This window comes from Apis cerana, linkage group LG5 (genome assembly GCF_029169275.1).
Source record: "Apis cerana isolate GH-2021 linkage group LG5, AcerK_1.0, whole genome shotgun sequence".
Lineage (NCBI taxonomy): Eukaryota > Metazoa > Arthropoda > Insecta > Hymenoptera > Apidae > Apis > Apis cerana.
In genome coordinates this window covers 10841427-10862520 of record NC_083856.1, presented here as the reverse complement: position 1 = coordinate 10862520, position 21094 = coordinate 10841427, and the positions used below count along the sequence as shown (strand labels likewise).

Here is a 21094-nt window from a genome sequence, read left to right as displayed (position 1 = left end):
GTGATCAAAATTTCAAGTTTCTTTTGTGTTTTATCCAATATAGAAAAAGATAATTAGCGAAATAAAAAGAAGATCGAGTTTCGTGACAAAACGAATCCTTGGAATCTTTCGTTCAGATTTATAAATACACGTTAAATAAACTTGATTACATCAATTCAATTTTCCAACGATAATTATACGTTTAATTGATCCTGCAACGACGAAATATCTCTCTACAGTTTAAATGGATTATAAATGGCCGCATTAAGCTTCTTTGTGCTAAAAATTGTACGATAACGAAGTAAGAGAATGGATGCGCAGTACATCGTGCACGCGAATGCTTATTCTCTGGTAACAGGAAACGTTATTTCATCCGTAAGTCCTTAAAGTGGTCGGCTCCTTAATTAGTCCTTATTTCAAGATTCAGCCAGGTCGGAAGAGGGTCATTTGTTATCGCTCGGATATGTTCTCATAAGCTAGACATTTATCATTGGGGAATTTAGTGGAGACGCTTTTGCATCTAGATTCATTGCTTGTTGGAAAGTAAGGTTACCGTGCGCGTCTTCGCATCGAAATGTGATTCCGAATTACCGTGTCGCGCGCATCCCAAGTCAATTAAACGATGAAAGCCCGTACTCATTCGACATCGGGTACAAGCATTGAATAGTGGCCTTTGCTCTATTTACGTAGCCATATTTAGATTTAATGGGAACATAAGGAGCATCAAATTGGATAGATTCGTTTAACTGTAGTAAACCAAAATGGTGAAATGTTGTTTTCTTCTCAACCTTGTGTTAAAATTCATTTTCGGATCGTAATTTTGAGATCCTTTGGAAAATTTCTATAGACGACAGCCATAATCGATATATATATTACGGATGATCGCGTCACTTTTTTCTTTCAAGAAATATGAAAGGTGCAGAAGAGTTTCCATTTGCATAGACATCGAGCACGAGTATTACCATCATTTCATTTTTTCGTATCCGATTTCTCGACTTTTGATACCGTGAGAAAGTGTGTTTAAAGGTTATAAAAAAAGAAGGAAATCCCTTCCGTAAACGTGTATTCCATTTGAAAATTGGAAAAAGGATTGGAGGCAAATAATGGAAGGAGACATCGCCGGTCTTTGCGGACGGTTTCGCAGGTGCAAAGTGGAAACGAAGCGGAACGCGTGCGATTTCACGTGGATCCACGTGCATGCTCGAGGGTATTGGTATCGATCGTTGGAAACGGGCGGCCTGCAATGCACATCGGCGCGGTTCACCATCGGCGGCTAAAGCGCTATGTAATATTCAACTCCCGAAGTATCAGCTGGCCGAATCGAGAGCCGACTCATCCGACCAGGAAAAACGCTTGTCGTCCTCCGTTTCGGTTCTGCCGCGTTGCCTCTGGGAAATCAGGTGGCAGTTACATTTATCGACCGTCTACTCTCCCCAGAGTTTCCCTGACAATTCGTGGCCAACCACCTGCACGCATTCCATCCACACTTCCGACGTATGTATGTATTTACGCAAAAACTCATTTTCACCTTTTCTTCTCTCTCTCTTTTTTTTTTCCCTCTTTCTCTCCGCAATCATTCAAGAATCACGAAATCGAGAATCGGATCACATTTTTCTTTTAAATCTTTGAAGAATTTCGTACGTGCGGTTTGCTCGATAAATTATTTCGAAAGGTGGAAGTATCTCGAACGAGATCATGTTTTTCTGCAAATTTTTTTCCTTATTCGTACTCGCGATGAACGAAAGGCAAACTTCTTTATAACTTGTTTCGCCGTGAATTCGAATCAAAATGTTGTTAAAGCAGCATTGGTGCTATTGAATACTGAAAAATAGATATAGTGAGAATGAATATTAACGTTATCAGAGATTTCTACGTTGAACGTAAAAACTTTAAATATTCATACGTTTATAAAAATCCTTTCGCGACTTTATAAATAACCTTCTTTAAAAAAAAAAAGAGAGAAAATCGAGCGAATCGAGAGAGAAATTTGCAAAACGTAAATCTTCCATTGTTTCTTTTGTTTCGCCCAGTTGTTGCGAGTTCAAAAGAATTCCACGAAAGAAACACTGCGACACACTCGGAGGAATTTTTCGGAATAAAAGGAGTTTCTCCCGTTCCTCTTTCACTCGAGATATTTTCCGGTAGAAATGTTTTATTTATAAACACGTAAAAGCAGGTTCGTTTTATGTATAAAACACCGCCAAACACTGCCACGTTCGTTCTTCAACAACTGTCATGGGCAACTGTACCGTTCGTCGAGAGGATGATAGTTTCATAGCTCGTTGAAGCTGCTATCGCATGATCCGTGGAACGTACGGTTTAGGGATACGGTGCCTCGAGGGGGCGAATACACCATTCGAGATGTTCCAAGGAAGTTGGATCTTCTCTCTCGGAGGTAGCAACTGTGAAAATCGAGAGTACACTTTTAATTAGGGCGCAGTGGCGAAAGGAAGGCTTAAGTGGTTAATTTCATTATTCTTCGTGCACTCGATTTCCATCAAAGCGATATGGAAAGTCATAAGTACATTTTCCGCCCTGCCGCCAATTTAGACGCAGATGCTTGCACTTATTAGATAAGATGTTTTATCCTATTACCGTTTATGTTGAACGGAAGATATCGAATTTGTCCTCCTTTCTATATTATCGAAGGAAATTGAAATTTCAGGGAGGAACGAGTATTTCTAGTTAACCGGTTAAAATTGATTGAAATTCAAATAAACACGGAGAGTGTTTATATTATCTCATTTTGACATTTCGATTTTCTCAATATTGTGTTTAATAATAGCGAGAAACGGTTTCGAATAAAAGTGTCGAGGAGAGTGTTATTAATTTCTTTCGCGAGTGGATATATAAAAATAAACTTTGTTTTTTTTTTTTTTTTTTTTTTTAACGAAACAATATATTTTTTAATCTATCGATGCAGTTTGACACTCTTCATAAAAAAAAAATATCATACGTGTCTAACAATTATTAGTTTAACAGATATTTCAATTTGAATTTTATAAAAGTTATTGCACGAAAGACAAAAAAAAAAACGAAAATATCTGTATTTTATCTAAAAATGAAATATCAACATAAAATATCTTTATTTTATTTAAAATCGAGAATTTACATATTTCTCTTTGATCCACTCGAGTGTTCCGCATAATCGTCAAAAATTTCAAATTTCAATCCACCGTTTTATAAATCGTGTCTAAATATTGCACTTTAAAAATTAAAATTAAAATACGATGTTTAAAAATTCAAATTCAAACGCGAAATTTAATACAAATTCAAATTCACAAATTTGAAGATTCTCCCTATTGTATTCGGAATCGAGAATTTACATATCCCTGGATCTCTTTAGTAATTTTCATCTCGAGTATCGATACATAACATAACAAAAAAATCGAAATTCAATCATAAATATGGAATTCATCGGTCTTTAAACGCGCGATAATTACAAATTTAAATTATTACGAACGTGGAAAAAACAAATTCAAACTGCAAAATTTGTTAAATACAAATTCACAAAACTCGAAGACCCAATTTCATTTGTCTAAATCGAGAATTGACGCATTTCTCTTCTAATTCTCACAGGCCCACTCGAGCCCCGTGCATCTCGTACACGTATACTACGCATACTACATATCCTCGGACGCTTTATTATCGATATTTGGCTGCAATGAATCAGCTGATAATAAAGGGATCTGACGTGTCCACCTCTGTGACCGAATCCTCCCTCCTCCCTCCTCCCCCTTTTCGATAGCGACTCCCCACGGGAGAGAAATATCGCATTACCGTTACACATTATCGCGCGCCATTCCTGTTTCCCAACTCTATCGAAATTCACGTCGCCGGGCCAAATAATACACGGAGGTGAAATCGCGTGACCGACGTTATGAAAGCACTTTGATATAGTGGCGCAGCCGAAGGCGACGAAGTTCTGTCCCCTTACATAAAGAAGACGATGCAACGTTTACCGTTTCTGATACGAATGTTGAATAGGGACAGTTAGCTCGATTTCTCGAGATCGAAATTTTATTTATGGGACAGGTTTGGAAATGGTTTATTCTTTCCTTGCGTGTCCTACATCCATGTGATGATTTTTGTCCCTCTGTTATTGATATTCTATATTTCCTTAGCCTGCTTCGCTTCGGTCGAATATATACTGTTCACTCGGATGGAAAAAACCGTCTCGCGGGACGGCGCAGGGGCAAGAGGGATCCTTCGCTGCCTATCCCCACTTCAGGCGCTTTGTTGACAATTCTGACGCCATACATTATAGCAGTAGGAGAGCTATAATTTGAATGTACGAAATAGTAAAAATTATTTTCTTTTATAGAGTTATTAGTTTAGGATGATCATCCAAGATTGAAATATTTTCGAAACTATTTGTAATACGTCTATCGTACAAGAAATAAAAATGCATCGAGATTTAGATAATTATTTTGAATTAGTATATGACAAATACCAAATAGAAATGCGTTTCTTTAATTAACCAATCGGATTCGCATTCGTGAGAATTTTTTCCATCAGTGAACAGTAGACTTTTAACCTTGTCTCTTCGCATTACTATACGTCGTGTTCAAAAATAGCCATTCCTTACGACGCTAATAAATTTTTATACGTCTAGTATTATATATATATCGGATATATAAAATAAAAATGAAAGTTGAGCTTTTTTTCCAATTCTCTTCCGGGGAAAGATACACGGAGCGATTTTATTGAACCGGAAATCTGAGAGAATGGAAGCGAAGGGATGCTGATAACGAGGGAACGCGAGGATTTGTAGCTTCGCATAAACATCGTTGACCGCGTAATCTCGAGGGGAAAAATGAAGGAACGGAAATTAGGTAATTTCCTGGTTGGTTCTCTTAAAATGATCTCGTTCCGACTTTCGAGGGAAAGAAATAGAAAAATCGGGTTAAATATCGAAAAAAACGTGGTAAACGTAAAGTCAAACAAACACTTTTGAAAAGCTGTTCGAACGAAAGCCACGCGTTCGAAGTTAACGAGAATTGGGCGAGTTTGACTCGTGGAAGAAAAAGTATCGACGCTCGATCATATATATATATATATAGAGTTGTTCAAAGTTTGCGCAACTTGAAATAGAGGTCGTCGCAGTCTCGAATACGAGAACTTTTCTGCCCGCGAAAAGAAACTTGGAGGAAACTTGTCCGATACTTTCGATATTCCGAGGGGAACTTTGGGCAATAACTACCCCCTCTTCCCCCCTCCTTATCTCTCTCTCTCTCACACACGGTTTGTTTGCAACGTTTGTCTGGTACACGAAGCTGGCAACGATATTTCCAGCAACGACCGTTTCGATCCGCTTTGGCGCGTGCCTCGGATGCACGATCCGCCGCGATATCGATCGCATGTCCGTCACGAGCGATATCACGCGGCGCTCGAGTCGCACGCCACGCGATCGAGCGTAATTTGGATGCGAGCGCCGCGAAGGTCATAGAGGAGGGGGAGGGGAGGGGAGGGGAGTGGCCGGTTGTGGCGACGGTCTCTCGACGTTTACAACGTTTCCTCCGGTCTAACGGTCGTAAAGTCGTATCCTCTCGTAAAATTGCGCGCTACTCCAGTGGCCGAGCGCGGCGCTCGTTTATCAATGTGCCTGTAAGACGTTTTCCACCCGGTTACCAGCTGTTCGTCGGCGTTAAATAATGGCAATCGGGGAGACGATCTCGCCGCTTCCGTGACATAAAAGTCAGCCTCGAGGGGTGTCGAGGAAAAACATGGTTACTTTTCTCGAGACGAGACGGGGTGAGACGTTTGGCTGGAAAATCTAAGAAAATGGGATAAAGAGGGGGGATAGAGGAAAGAGAGAGGGATATTTATACGCGGAACGTGTTAATGTTTCTTCGCCACTTTTTCTCTTTCTCGACGTGATCGCGTCCCGAGGCACACGCGTGACATAATCGAATTTTTCCGCGCGCAGTTTCCTGAAAGAAGGTGGAAAACGGCGTTCCCGTTCCATTATTGAAAACTCTGCCGGATGACAGCTGTCAGAGTCGGTACACGCGGCTTTATGTATCGGTATAAAGTTCCATTGTCGGAGTTACAATGGGTTGATACGCGTAGGTTTCGTTGAACAATGCGCAAGATATATGGAATCCTTTTTCGAACGTGCAACGGACCGTTGAATTTTATTTACGCTTTAACCCCCGCCTGTTTTTTTTCCTCCAACGCTGTTTCCTCCACGAGTGTTTAACCCTCTTCTTCTTCTTCCTTCCCTCCCTCCCCCGTACATTCAAATCGCATCACGCTTTTTTTCCACCGTTTATATTTTTATTTATCGAAAAACTCGAAAGAACGAGATCGTTCGATCGAGGAGAGAAACTTGGAAATTTCGAAGATCCCATTGAAACTTGCCAACCCCTAATTCCTCCTCTAAAGGAAAAACTTTTATTCCATCCCGTGGCTGGCGATGAACTCCGTTGAAACTCGGCGTGTAATCGAAGCCGCGACGAGGATGCTCGCTCGAGATATATATATATATATTTATACACGCCTCTGGTACGTGACTCGGCGCGAGAGGGAGGGGGAGAGCTCGAGTTCACAGAGCTCGAAAAAGTTTCGCCGAGTTACAGGCTGTAAATTTCAGCATATTCAGCCGCGCCTCCGCAATTTTCTCCACGAGAATTTCTCCTCCGCGACGCGATAACACGTCTCCTCCCACGCCGACGCTAATATCCCCCACGGAATATTAAGTTTCTCTTTAAGTGCGATTTTTCCACTCCCCAACGTATACGTTTCAAATGCTTCCACTTTGTACACGGATCTTTAATCTAGTTTGCAACGAGAATAATACGTAGAAGGATTTTAGCTAGGATCGGCTTCGTCGATTCAAAAATTGTTTTCACTTGTAATCGTCTAAGACTGGAGACTTTATTCGTACAAATTATCTTAATTAATACGAGTGGCCTGCACGTGTTACGGAGAGATAAAAAATTTTTTGTAGGGACGCTTCGTTGACAATCCTGACGCCACGCGTTACGCGATAGTAGGAAAGTTATAATTTGAATATTCGAAATCGTAAAAATTATATTCATTCGCGAAATTACGCTAGGATAATCGCCAAAGATTATCTTAATTATACTTGTAAATTAAATTTGCATCGAAATAAAGAAAAATTTTATATCGACACGTTAGAATTCTCTGGATTCTATGCTTCAAATAGAGAAATTAGTTTTGGATTAGTCATGGTAGAAATAAATATGCGTGTGAAAATAGGCAGATTAATCAGATTCGCGTTCCTTCCGAGCATTAACCCTGAAAGGCAGCAAATACAGGCAATTCACTTGCGATGGAAGCGAGATCCTTTTAAACTTCGTCTTTTGAGCGAGATTCCGGTTGGAAATATTTTTTCTGGTATAAAGTACGATTCGAAAATTTTCTGAAAAATTTACGAGGTTTCGATTCAAGCAGAGACGTAGCAGCAATGTTGGCAATTCACGGATCGCCGCGGAAGCAGAGTCGAAAAAGTAACTGGTTAAAAATGTTACTTTAAGCGATTACTTGTTCAAATATAATTATTCGCGATTATTATTACGTTCTGAAATTATTCGAGTAAACTTGTCAACATTATTCCCAACTTTTCGACCAATTAAATTTTCCCAGCGAGACTTCTTTTCAGCAGAAACGAAAGAATCGATATCGTGCTTTTCCTTCGGGAAAAGAGAATTGGGATAGCTTTGTCGCGCGTGTCTTCATCTCTCGACCACTGTCCCCTCCAAACATCTTTCGAGATTCCTTTACACGGATTTCTTTTATACGTCCTTTATCTCCTCGTTCCTTTTCGAAAGAATTGCTCGAGTGCAGGCCTCGTTCGCGCGTTAAATGGCCCCGTTTCTCGAAATCCAACTCTCCAAGAATCATCAGCTGCTCGTTCCATCGAGGACGAGGAAGAGTAGAACGAGGAGTGCGCTCGAAACACTCGGACGGGCCGAAAATATTCTCCCTGCCGTTTGAAGAGCAGCTGGAAGAGGAGTGGAAAAAACGAGGCTCGAGCAGCGTGGAAAAAAGATGGGCGACGCGAAGAAGTTGAAGTGGGGGAGAAGTCGGGCAAGGACTGTTGTGCAGCGATCGAAGAATAAAGAGGAGGGGGGAGGAGGAGGCAGCAACTAATTTTAGGCGTCAGCTTATTGGGCAAAGCTTGGGCGCGGTAATCCTAACCGGCTGATTGAATTCCTTCGAATCCTCCCTATTTTCCTTCTATCCGCCTTTATCGACGCCTCGAGGCGTGTCCCATCTTTCCACCCGATATTCCCTTTTCTTTCAACACCGATCGCTCCTATCCGTCTCCGAGCTGAGTCACGTCCCGATCAATTCGTAAATCGAATTTGCGAGCTCGTTGTCTAGTTCTCACCCCCTTCCTTTGATCGAGGATCTTGCACCCGCACAAAAGATGGAGGAACAGTTCCATCTTTCTGGACGATTCGTTAGAGAGGTAAAAAGACTCGTGGATATTTCCTTTCTACGTATTTCCCAAAATTTCGAGAAATTTACCCTTCCGTTTATTCTCGTTTTCGCTTCGAAAATTTTCTAATTTTCCAATATTTTACAAAATTTCCTACGGGGAGGAATGGATGGAAAGATCGTTGGGAAGAGTTGGAAGGAAGTCGAAGGCGATTCCGGTGGACGGTCGAATTCCGTGGACCAACAGTTTGCACGACACGTTGCATAAATTGCGTTAAATGGGGGTTGGAGAAGATGTGCTCGTTCCTAATAGAAATTTAAACACAGGCGGTGGGGATAAATACATTTACAAGTGTAATTAAGGATAGCATAATTAAATGCGTCCATTCGGAACGCGTTGAATCGGGGATATAATTAATATGCTCCCCCGTTTCGCAGGACCGATGCGGCATGGAAGAACGAACAGGCAGGCAACCGTGTATTTTCCGCTTCCACTTTTTACTCCGCAATCGCGCGAGGAAATTTCCGTGTTTTCGTTCCAAGCTGGATCAAGGGACGCCGAATCGCATAATTAGAAGTGAGCTCTGTTTCATCCTGTTTCGATGATTAAACGAAACTTTTCAATTCTTCTCAAAAAGGATTTTCGAATATCGATCGTATTTGTCGTAGAAAACATTTAGAACGAAAAATGCAACCGGAGTCGAATAATTCGTGCATTTTTTTCTTTTTTGAGAAAATTGGTTTATCCACGATATATATATATATAGAAAGCTTTCATCTATTTTTCACTTTGTCGATCATTTGGATTAGAAAGGATGTGTTTCGAGCATTTAAAGTGAATAATTAATATCGGTGAAGAATTCGATGCAAAAGAAAATTCTGATCCCTTTTTTAGATAAATTAGCGAGCATACACCTAGATTCCCACTTTGACTCCATCGATCTAACTACTTCGTTAATCTCGAAAGGAGTTGCTTCTCGACCCAGTTTCCACGTTCTTAGACGCGGTCAGCGCGACGATCATCCGAGAATTCTGGGGTAGAAACTTCGATAATTGGAAAATATTCTTTTTCAAAAAAAAAAATGTGCAAAACGATACATATCGTGGGGCAGAAAATTTTTATTTATTGTTCAGTAATGAAAAGAAGTCTCGCGACGAATCCTTGGTTGTATCTCCGCTTTGGACTTCGTTTTGTTGAAGATCTTCATTTACGAAGTTACGTTAGAATAATTACCCAAGATTGGAATATTTTCGTCTATAAACCGTTACATCTATAATATCTTTTTATATTAAATTTATAAATTAAATTATTACCTATTATCAGCCTATTAGGAGAAATAAGGAGGTTGAAATGCGCGATTTATCGAAATTCGAATTTCTTAATTTAGCCCGTCCAACCCGTTTTCAATTTATAACTTTTCGTTCCTTTTTTCTTCTTTCTTTCGGATATGGCCGAATGGGGGAAAACGTCTCGAAAAGGATATCCTCTTTTATCAATTTCCTGCGAAAGCAGATCCATCTGCTCCCCCCTCCCCTTTCTGTTTTCCTTCCGCCCAATCACGCGATTCGGATCGAAACAATAACTATCCCTTCCCCGCCCATACCTGTTCCATTTCCTTCACGAACTTTCCTTTCTTCCCTTCCACCGGAAAGTGGAGGAATATCCGCGCAAGATGTGTTTTCTTTACGCCAACAGTCTGTCCGACTTGTCACCGACCAAAACTACCACCGCGCGATCCTTGTTGCCAGAGGGCTTCCCCCCATTTTTCATCTCCTCTTTTTCTTCGCATCTTTCGCTCTCTTCCTCGAGGAAAAGGAGGGAAGACACGTGTTCAACCTGCGTTTCGAGCTGTTCCAAATAAATGTATTTAACCGCAATGGGCTCGATGGTTCCACGATGTTCGTTGGAATAGCCCTGTTCTCCATTTCCGAGAAACGATCGGGGCGGAAAGGAGGCTCCAACGACTCTCTTAAAGTGGAAAATTAAAATCCGCGGAAGGTAATTGGAGAAAATTCGCTGTCAAAAGTTTTATCAGCAAGGGAGAATACGTTTTTTCTCTTTTATTCCGTGTTATGATTTAGATCATCTCTAATCCAAAGCGTGTCTGTTTTCAATAGCATGTAACGATATATATAGACAAGAGTCTTTAATTTCCACTGCGCTAGTTTCTCTACGGACAGATAGCTTGGGTGAAGAGTCTGTCACTTTGCCAACCTTTTCAGCCTCCCCGATATTTTCCGCGAAGTCAGCCGAGAAGGATCCAAGGAGGAAAAGAAAGAGGCTAGATCGGATCGAGTTGGCGGCCAGCCTGCCTCCTTAATCGGAAACAAACCTTCCTCTCCTTTTATCTCGAATCTTTACGCCTCGATTTTTATCCGCCAGATTGCCCGCTAAATCGAACACTTTCACCGTGTACAATTACAATTTTCCAACCGAGAAGAAGCGAGGAGGAGGCCGACTCTCCATTTTCTCGCTTCTGTTCCTCGAAAATTTGATTTCCCCTCGAGAGATCCGATCTTGCTGCTCCTTTTTTCCGCCTCTTTTCCTTTTTTTACTCTTCCCTCTTTTACCAGAGAACGCAGTCCGCCCGTGTTTCTCCCAATTTTGACGGAGGGATCGAAAGAACGCTCGAGATAATCCTTTCTTTTTTTTTTTCCATGTATATTGCACGGTTAATAAGCGTCCTCTTCCTTGGAAACGAAACGCTCGCCTCGTTTCGATGCATTCGTTGTTTCGAAACTTGAAACTTCTCGAGAATATAAAAAGAGTTTATTCCTCGACTTTTTTTAAATTATCATTATCCTCACTTTTCGATTTTATTCTCGAAGATCCTTTTTCCTCTCCGTCCTCAGAAACGAACCTTTTTTCTTGCCCCTCGATCGATCAAGATAGGAAAACTCGCAGTTTTAAGGCAAAACTATTTTAACAAGTTTCATATCGAAATAAGGGTACAGTTTCGTATTTCCTTCCTTCCTCGGTTAACCAGTGTACGGAAGGAATCGGAGCACAAAAGGCAACAATTTGACTCTTCTCGCCATCTTTCGGATTCCGCTTGGTTTCTCACTTTCAACAGCCGTTGAATATCGTTTAATATTCGTTTAATCCTCCCTCGTCTCCATTGTTCGATCGCGGATGTTCAACGGTCAATTTGAAACGAGAACTAATTCGGGGGATCTGATTGGGGAAAGTTTTATCCCGAGCGGTGATAAAACGTTCCGTTGCTTGTTGCTTTTTAACTCGGTCGTATTGTCGTGGGATTAAAAAGCGTTAAAGTGAAAACGTTAAGGGTTTAAAAGCGAGCGAGGAATTAAAGTGGTAATCGTATTTTGCGCGGCTGTTGACGTTTTTGGATTAAGATCCGCTAAAATTGGATGGATTTTGCGAATCCACGAGGGAGAGAGGGAGGATTCATTTTTTGACGAGTCAAGGAGTTGTTGGAACGTAATTGTGGATTTCGATATTCTCGAATAATGAAGCGTAAATGTTAAGAATAAATTCTAACTGATGGCACTCATAAAGATTTAACGTTGAAGAAATATATATATGTAATTAATGATTAATAATTAGTGGCTGGATAAATCTTCGACGCATTCTTCTCTGCCATATTTAACTTTAGAAATTTATCATTAATTTTACGCAATGCGGAGAAAAACGATACTCTCTCGAAACAAGTTTCACGATATATCTTTCGATTTTCCCTTCGTTCGATCCAACATACTTAACTAACCATAACCTCTCTCCATAAAATGCCGCTGACGTATTACACAGCTGACCGTAGCTGATGCATATAGTGACTGATTGGAGTTGCATCGAGTTTTTCTTTTCCTTTTTATCATTTGTTTCGACACCGTTATCAACGTATCGTGTTGTTATATTCTGTAATTATTACTCGAAAGTGTGAAATGTGTGGTTATCCCACTAAACGTCAAAGCGCTCGAGCGGTGGCGCTGGCAGTCTTTCTCGATGCGCGCGCACATTTGTGTCGCTGCGGCGTTGAGATCGAAAAAGGTTTAAGGTTCATTATCAAATGAGGGAGAAAGAAAGATACTCGGCTGATTACTCGCGGCGTGGAATACTCGCAATTTTCCCGAATAACGACTCTTGTTCCCCGATCTCGCGAGGAACTCGTGATTAAACCGTGGTAATTGGCCCAACTACCACGGGGCGAAATTCTCCCCCTTTTGGGAGTAATCGGGGGCGAGATTCTTGCGTTTCTGTTCCCGCGCTATTGGATTAAATAATTGATCGGTTCCGCGGGATTATTAAATTTAATGGAAATGAATTATTCGCTCGCGGCCAAACCTCTCTCCAAACAAATTGATCTTATACTTGTCTCTTCTTTTTTCTTTTTAACGAGTTATATTTAGAAGGGGAAAGGCTTTCGTTACGTTAATTTTACACGACGGAATCATATATTTTGAAAATTTATCAAGCTCGTAGCGGATCAAAATCCTGAGTCTCGAATAAAAAACACGTTTTACGAATTGTGAATATACGTAGCAAGTGTACAATATCGATGTAAAAGAATGAAATTACCACGCGAAACGTATCTTTGCGCGAATATATACGTATATTTGACTCGCTGCGCGATAGATAAAGATAAAAATATTATTTACTTTTTTCAAAGCGGTATCCGGAGCGTCGATTTTTTCCCGGCTTTTTCAAATTTCATTGGAAACGATCAAGAGGGCGACGAGGTTCGCAAGTGAAAAGAGGAAAAATTGGAAAAACGTTTTTCTCGAAATTGGTCGGGCCAAATGATGAGCGTTAATCCTCGGTTTTCGTTACACGATCGCCATTCGATACGGCCGATGAGCTCCATAATCGACCGTTTCCATTAAACCTAGGCGAATAATCGAGTAGAAATCGCATGGATGGGGGAGCGATTCTCGATTGTTCGAAATTCGTAGAATCGTAAATGGAAGGCAATCGTTGTATCGAGTAACGATCGATGGTTAAAAAAAGAGAGAGAGAGAAGGATCGATAACGGCCACATTCGCTTTCACACGCGTCCACGCGCGTTTGTCCTCCGATCTTGATGATTTTTAATTTTACGAGACGAGAGAAAAAATCGGGACGCGAATGAATATCCAATAAGAGGGTCGTTAAACAGAAGGGATGGCCGATTAGCTGGATCTCTATCGAAATTAATCGTCACGTTGTCCGGCCGTGGCCAATGAATATGTAATAGGGTTCAAGTATGAATTAATTTCCGCAGATGGCGGCACGCGTGTTGTCGAAGCTCGAAACAGGAGGAGGAGGAGGAGGCTCTAATTGGTCGGCCAAGAACGATCCTTATAAATATGCGGCGGGCCTCGTCGAACGTTTGCCAAGCGTCGATTCTCTTCATTTGCGATTCCGATCAAAATTCAAACGGGAAGACGTATCGCTTCTGATCATTCCAGCGCGGATTACCGAATTCCCAAGTTTTGATCCACGATTCGCGAGGAAGAAGATTTTCGATGAATTCGATCGGTGGAATAATAGCCTATATTGCGAAGATTTGATTTTTAAAAAGCTGGTTTATCGAATAAAGAATACGCGAAGTTAGCGTATTTGCATTTAACGGAATAGAAAAGAAAATATGTATAAATCGATGTATAAAGAAATACAGATGCTGCTACGCGATGTCAACGATTCTATCTTGTAAAATCCGATATGTATGTTCAGATATATAGATCTGAACGATAAAAACGATGAAACTAAAAATTATAAAATGAATTTCTAAGTAATTACTTAACTTCGAAAAACTTATCGATAATTAATTTTCTCCAGTTATTCGAAATTCGTTCTTACGCGGTGTCGAAAGGTTGGAGGACGGACGAGCAGAAATTTTCTTCCTCGTCGCGAGTCGTCCGTTCGTTAGATTTCCACGCGGGTACGGATCGAAATTTCCGGGAGCGAATTCGCGCTAATTCGACGGGAAAGAGAGGGGCAGAAACTCGAGTCGCGATGCACTTAGAGTAGATTGGAACGTGCGATGGAGCGAGGACCAAGTAAAGGGTGAAAGAAAGGGGAGATAAAGAAGAGAGGATTCTCTGGATGGACCAGCCTCGTGATTTCGAGACTCCTTTAAGCTTCTACGAAGCTCCTTTTCGTTCTTTTGTCAGGAGGAGGGGGAGACAGAATGGCGACTCTCCTCTCGTGCGTTTATTTTCCGATAAAGAGAATTATTACTTTTTTTAACCGAGGTTCGATATTAATTTAAAGAGAATCGGCAACTTTATATTTATCCTACGATTTCATCTCGAGATCGAGGTCGTCTCCTTTGCGTGATAATTAATATTATTTTTTTTTAATATCAAAACGGGTCGGTTTATTCCACGAGCAGGCGTAATTAACCAACCATCACCCGGATTCTCCTTTCAAAGAGATTAATAGAGCTCGCGCATCGTCCATTCTCTTTCTCTCGATTTTGCGTTTAATGTTGCTACGCAAGGCGTCGAAGAAAAGAAATTTTTCCAATTTCTCAGATCGAGAAATGATATTCCCGTTCGAAAATGGAATAGAGATGGAAATCTTCGAGAACCACGTTTCGCTTAGGTATCTTGAGAGACTCTCCGATTATAGAATAGATACCTCTTTTATTCTTCAGCCGGAGTACTTTTCGCGTCGATCTAAAAAGTGAAACATTTAGAAAAGTATTCGCGTCCTTCTACATTTACATCAAAATTACCCGCGTTGAAGAACTCCATATTAAGCTTGCTCTCCTCTCGATGAATTCTGATTGAACGAGAAAGGAGCGCTCCTCGATTCCTTTAATTCGGATGACAATTTTCCAAACTGTGGATTTACACGAGCGGCGGGAGAACGATCCCCAAATACCGGCATAAAGCCGATTACCGCGATTCCACAAATTACACCGCTTTGTCCGTGTATACCGGTCACCAGTATCGCCGGCGTTGATACGCAATTATGTCCGATGCTTCGAATCACACCGCCCGTCCAAACCAATTCTCTGTACCGCGATTGTTTCGTTTCTCCGTGAATAATTTCTTCCCGAGATTGGTTAACGATCGATTTTCCGATCTTTCTTCTATCGTGAGAAGCTATATAAATTTACGATTTGCAAATTTAGTGTAAATTACGTCGCTTCGACCGTACAAATCGAGAATACACGTATACATCTGCTGTTTTTCACACTCGTTTCATAGAATCGACGATTATTTGAGATTCTATTTCAATGAAATTGCATGAATACAGCAATTCTTATTATTGACCTGGAAAAAGGAAGAAATGCTTGCAAAAATTTTCCAAAAGTCCAAATTTTGTTTATGCTTTTACTATTCCATGTTGCCATCGCTTAGCAGTTGGCACCTATTTGTTTCTCTTATAGTTTCTTTTCGTTACGCGCGCAGTACAATTAAAGTATTCCTCCAGCAAACTTGTACGCTTGCATTTATTGTTTCCACTGCCCTGCTAACGGAAAATATTATCGATGCGACTTGCCCTCCATTAATCGGCTAACCAATTTCCACGTAGCATCGACAACAGCGCCGCCATCTTTCACCGTGCTCTTTCGAAATTCCGCAAGTCGCGCATTCCCTTCGCAAAATTCGCGCGGCACGTTAATGGGGTTAGAAGGCGAATTTTCGCGATTCCTCGAATCAACGCCCCCGATAATAGAACAACTGTCCTCTTTACGCTCGTAAAGGGGGAGGAGGGGTGGTTAATATTCGAGAGGGGATTAGAGCGGGGCGGAAAATTGGTAAATTTTGGAGAGGCGTGGAAAAATTGCGCGACGGGGAGGAGGAGGGGGAGGATAGGAATTCGCAGCGAATTTTCTTCAATTACTCACGCTCGGAAATGCGGGAAAAATTTAATTGCACGAGGCGGTCGCCGTGGAGAGAGGAAATAATAAAAAAAGAGAGAGAGAGAGAGAGGGAAGAAAAATTTCGAAATAAACTGAAGCGGCTTTAATTGTACGCTTTAGTGGCGGGCGTGGACTCCATTTTTGTTTCATTACGGCGAAAATGTATAGGGAAGCATTACGAGGCCGCGGAAAGTTTCGAATAATAAACAACGTCGAAAATAACGAACGAATGGGCCTACCCATTAAAATTAACCTCGTGAATCGTGGATTCGATCATGATCACGGACTCGAAGGGATGAAAATAGTGGTTAGGAATTGAAATATTAATAACGTTCGCAACGCGTCGAGAATAACGAACGGTTTACCCGGCCATTCGAGGATAAAAATAGCGGAATGGATCTTTTCCAGGGAAATGGTAACTTTCGAAAACCTTCAAAAAATTGGTCACTTTGGTTCGATTAGGAATCAGGAATTAAATTATCGGTAAACTTGTCCTATTCCACGACGTCTTTTTCCGATTCTTCGATTCCCCTCCAGAATTCCATGCGATATCCCTTCCTCGTCGAGAGGTTTCTATGGCAAAGAGGACAAGGTGGAACTCGTCGTTCCGATAGAAAGGATTAATCACGTTCACGAACACGATACTTTTTTCTTTCCCCCTAAATACCAAAAAGAATTCCAACATTTTTCTCGACCCGTTACTAAGATAAGCAACAATTTTCCAACGATTAATAGCCCCAATTTACGTGAACGTTAAATCGTGGCGATGAAAGTAAATCGCGTTACGCGTATATTAATTACCTTTTTAAAATTTTAATTTTTGCCGTTCGTTCCAATCGCGAGGAAGGGAAAATAAAACTCTTTTCGCAACGGATTCGATTGTTCGAAACGTTAGATCCTCTCTGTTTCCGTTAATTAACGGAAGCGGAAGAAGGATCCTTTTCACGCGGATTCCTTTCGCTTTGACACGATGATCCGGAACAAAAGCGCGGGAGGGAAAGAGGAGCGCGCATGGAGAGGGAAATCGCGATCGTTTACCATCCCCCGTTGACATTTCAGCTTTATTAAACGTCGAAATTTCAAGCCCCGCAATCTCTCGATTCCCCTTTGATGAAATTTCTTTCCCGGGATCTCTTTAATCGGCGGCAATCTCGTTGTTATTAAAAAATAGAGGAGGAGAAAGGGAGGGGGAGCAAGTTTCCGGCGGAACGACTTTACCAATTAGCGAACAATCGCGAAAGGAGAAGGGAATTTGGAGCGTGGTTATACCTCTTTAAAAAGTTGCAACCATCTTTTTTCCCCAACCTTTGAATGCGCCTTTATTAAAAACTTTCGCCCGCGATATCTCTTCTCCTCCTTCTCCTCCTCCTTTTTTTCGCCGTCGAATTAACGCTCCAACATCTGCTCGCTTTTCATCTCCTCTCCTCACATTCCGCACTGTGAAACGATCTTTCGGAAATTTTAATCCCTGAATTATCGTGACGAACGAGGAATCATTATTATTCGCGTCGGAAATATCGATTCAACGGGTTTTCCTGCCCGATAAAAATAATTGTATCGACCGTTTTCTAGTAAATAATAAACGAAGTGGCGGTCGTGAATAAAGAAAAAATTAAATTAGGAGGCAAGAAGGAAGGCAGGCAAAAGACGTGTGGTAAATATGGACGATTTCGTATTTTTATTTTTCTTTTGGAAAAATATATTACGCGTTTCATTTCTGTTTCCTCGTATCGCGTAAAATGTTTGCCGGTAATTGGCTTCTGTTATAAAAGAAATAAATATGCTCATCCAATTACATTTACGTTTCGTTCGAGCTGACGAAATTAATTAATCGAAATATAACTTTACACACTCCCCGATTACAACACTCGCCGTTTCCTCCTTTCGCTCCTTGGAAGGGAGGATGGCTCGAACGTAAACATTTTACCCTCTATTTCGTCTAATTTTATCGCGAATCTCGAAGAAAGCCGAAAAAGCGTGGAAAAGTATTCGATCGACTCGGTCGATGAACCGTGCGCGATGACTAACGCGATTAACCGGGCCAGCTACTCTTCTCCCCTTGTTATCCGTACCGACGATCACGTTTCCGTTATTATTCAAACGAGGATCGATCCACGATCGATTTAATTAAATCCCTTTCCGCGCCGGACGCTTAGCCCTCTTAATTGATGAACCCGGGACCCTGGAATAATACGGGAACCGGGCTAATGATTAATTAATAATTGAGCGTTCGCATCGCGACGTTTGGAATCGGCCCTTCCTCGTTGTAATCGACCGTCGTCCGATCGAACGTTGGATGATTCCCATTTTTGCGAATCGAAATCGTGGGCGATTCGGTTTTATTCGGTTGCTTAGTTCCCCCGTTTCACGCGAGATGTCTCTTTGGCGGTCAGAGCGTGGAGAGGGAGGGGAGGGAGGATCCCTGGCGGCCATTGTGCCAGGCTTTTTAGCTAATTGCGCGTCGTTTAAGCGATACCCGCGGCGGAGAGTGCACATAAGTGGGCGTGCATTAATTACAGTAAGTAAACATGGACATGGCGGGGGCCTGTGTTCCAACCTCGAGTGTTGCTCTTTGTTTTCCAGGAGAAAGGAGAAAGAAGGCCTCGCTTTTAAGTAACCCGCTTTTTCTCCTTTCCTCCGCTTGAAAACGCGCTTTCGAGATTCGCTCGTGCGCGAGTAACTTTGATCAATGCGGAGAGGAAGAAGAAGAAGGTATTCTCTTTCTCCCTCTTCCCTCTTTCACAGCCGTTTCCTACAAATTTCCGAGTACGTATTTTCCTTCTTCCTGATGAAATAATAAGAGGATATGGCGTTGTTTCGAGGTCTCGAGGTGGTCGAGGCAATGGGGCAGCAATTAAGCGGAGGGGGAAACGCGAAAGAACGGTGGCGATCCATTCCCTTTGGCCAAAATGCGATCTCGAATGGAACGGAACGGACTCGATGGAATTCGTGGAACGCGAAATCTCGAACGCCACCTTCCTCCCAATTATTTTCGACAAAGCGTGATGGGATTATCCTCGTCGCGCCATAATCCGGATTCGTTATATTTTCATCCACTTTGGTATAAAAATTGGAGTTGGGCAAAATTGGTATTAATGTAAAATCCAATTGTTAATCGCGACTATTGAATGGTTGCTAGCGAAGGACGAGAAGTTTATTGTATATTATTTATTAATTTGAATTTTATAAAATTGTTGGTTAATAAATATATTGTGTTGGGAACATTTTTTTTTAGAAATGGTTCGTTAAAGGATATTCGTCTAAAAATGCATAATGTTTCTAATTCTCTCTTGGATAAACCTGTGATTGTGAATTGTTATTATCAAAATCAAAGCATCCATTAACGATAATCGTTGACTGTGCGCACTGAAAACGATAAATAAAACGTACGGATTTAACTGAACGTATATATTTGCAATATGGCTGTTTACGAAACAATTTCGATTATTTGAAGCGTTTGTATTCGAAGAAAACAAATAGGAAAGAACGATGAAATAATAGTATCGAATTCGATACTAAAAATCAACTCTAAAAATCATTTACTCGATCGAGAAACGAAAAACGATGCGCAGTTACGAAAGAAAGAAAATTCGTAAATGCGAAGGATGATTAAAAACGGTTGAACCTGGGTCAAAGGTTACGCGGTTTCGGTTATTGCAGAGGAAATTTAGGAGAAGCGGTGGATGGTAGTTGGTTACGAAGTGGTCCAAGTCGACTGGTGGAGAGAAAATACGGGGGCGGTGAGTGCTCGTTAAATATTCCGGCGTGCTGCGCCACCGGGACTCTCCCCCTCCCTCTTGGCTCCTGTTTATTTTCTAAACAGGCGGCCAACTATTTCCGTTAATTGTTAATCCGTATGGCAAACGGAAGCTGGCAAATAGCAACGACGGATGCGCCGTTAATTCCGTAAGACGCGACGACAAACCAGCCGGCCGCGTTCCCCATTCGTCGAATCGCTTTTTGCGCCGATCCTTCCGTTCCGTGACAAACGGATCAAAGGGATATCTTTTGTGACGAAAAAAAGAGGGAAAATTCTCTTCGTTCTCTTCGTTCTTCGACGAAACGTTTATAGAATCTAAAGTTCCAAAGAAGAAATTTTATTTATGGTTTTATTATTCGATGTCGCTAGCAATGTTCACAGTTGCTTCATAGTTGGCACCTGTTTGCTTTTCTTAGATATAGATCTCTAGTTTTGTAAACTACGCGCAATCACGTATAACCAAAATATATTCCTTTAGCAAAACTCGTACATTTATATTTATTGTTTTCACTGTCAATAGTTCGTTGAAAGTGGAAAAAGTAGGATCGATCGGGTTGATACAAAATTATTATTTCGAAGATTCGGGAGGAGGAAGATTTGTGACGATCCCATTTCTTTTTTTCTTTTTCTTTTCGTCTTCGTCAGCCTGTGCAGCTAGAGGAAGAGAAAGCGTGGATGGTCGATAAAAGAAAGAAAGAAAAAAGAAAAAAGGGACGATGCTGGCACGTTGGATATACAACGTGCACCCCCGATGATGTGCCCTGTGACTATTGATCGGCCTGTTCGGACACCTCCATTAAAGGTTCGCGTCAGCTTGGATTTTTTTCGCAGCTTGCCATTACACCGAGGCAAGATGGTCGAAGTAAGACAAGGAGAATCGTCGTTCTCGTGGATTCGGGTTGAAATTCGTTATCGTTTAGAATCGAAAGGTTTCTCTTCTGGATATTCCGACAGTTCGTCGTCAGGATGATTTTTCCTTCTCTTTCAATTCCATTCGATAAATTTGGGATAAAGAGAGGTTTTATTTATTATTATCGTGATGAAATTTCATTAAAGATAGAAAGACGAGATTTTTTTAACAGAAAATCCCTTCCTCGTCCGAACTTATCGATTCTTCAAATGATCCTCGTCC

At 41.3% G+C, this 21094-nt stretch overlaps 1 protein-coding gene across 1 annotated transcript in view; it reads left to right on the top strand.

Moving 5' to 3' along the window:
- LOC107997905 (uncharacterized) overlaps positions 1–21094 on the top strand; it is a 121227-nt gene that overhangs the window by 56770 nt on the left and 43363 nt on the right. The gene's annotated exons all lie outside the window — the stretch shown is intronic.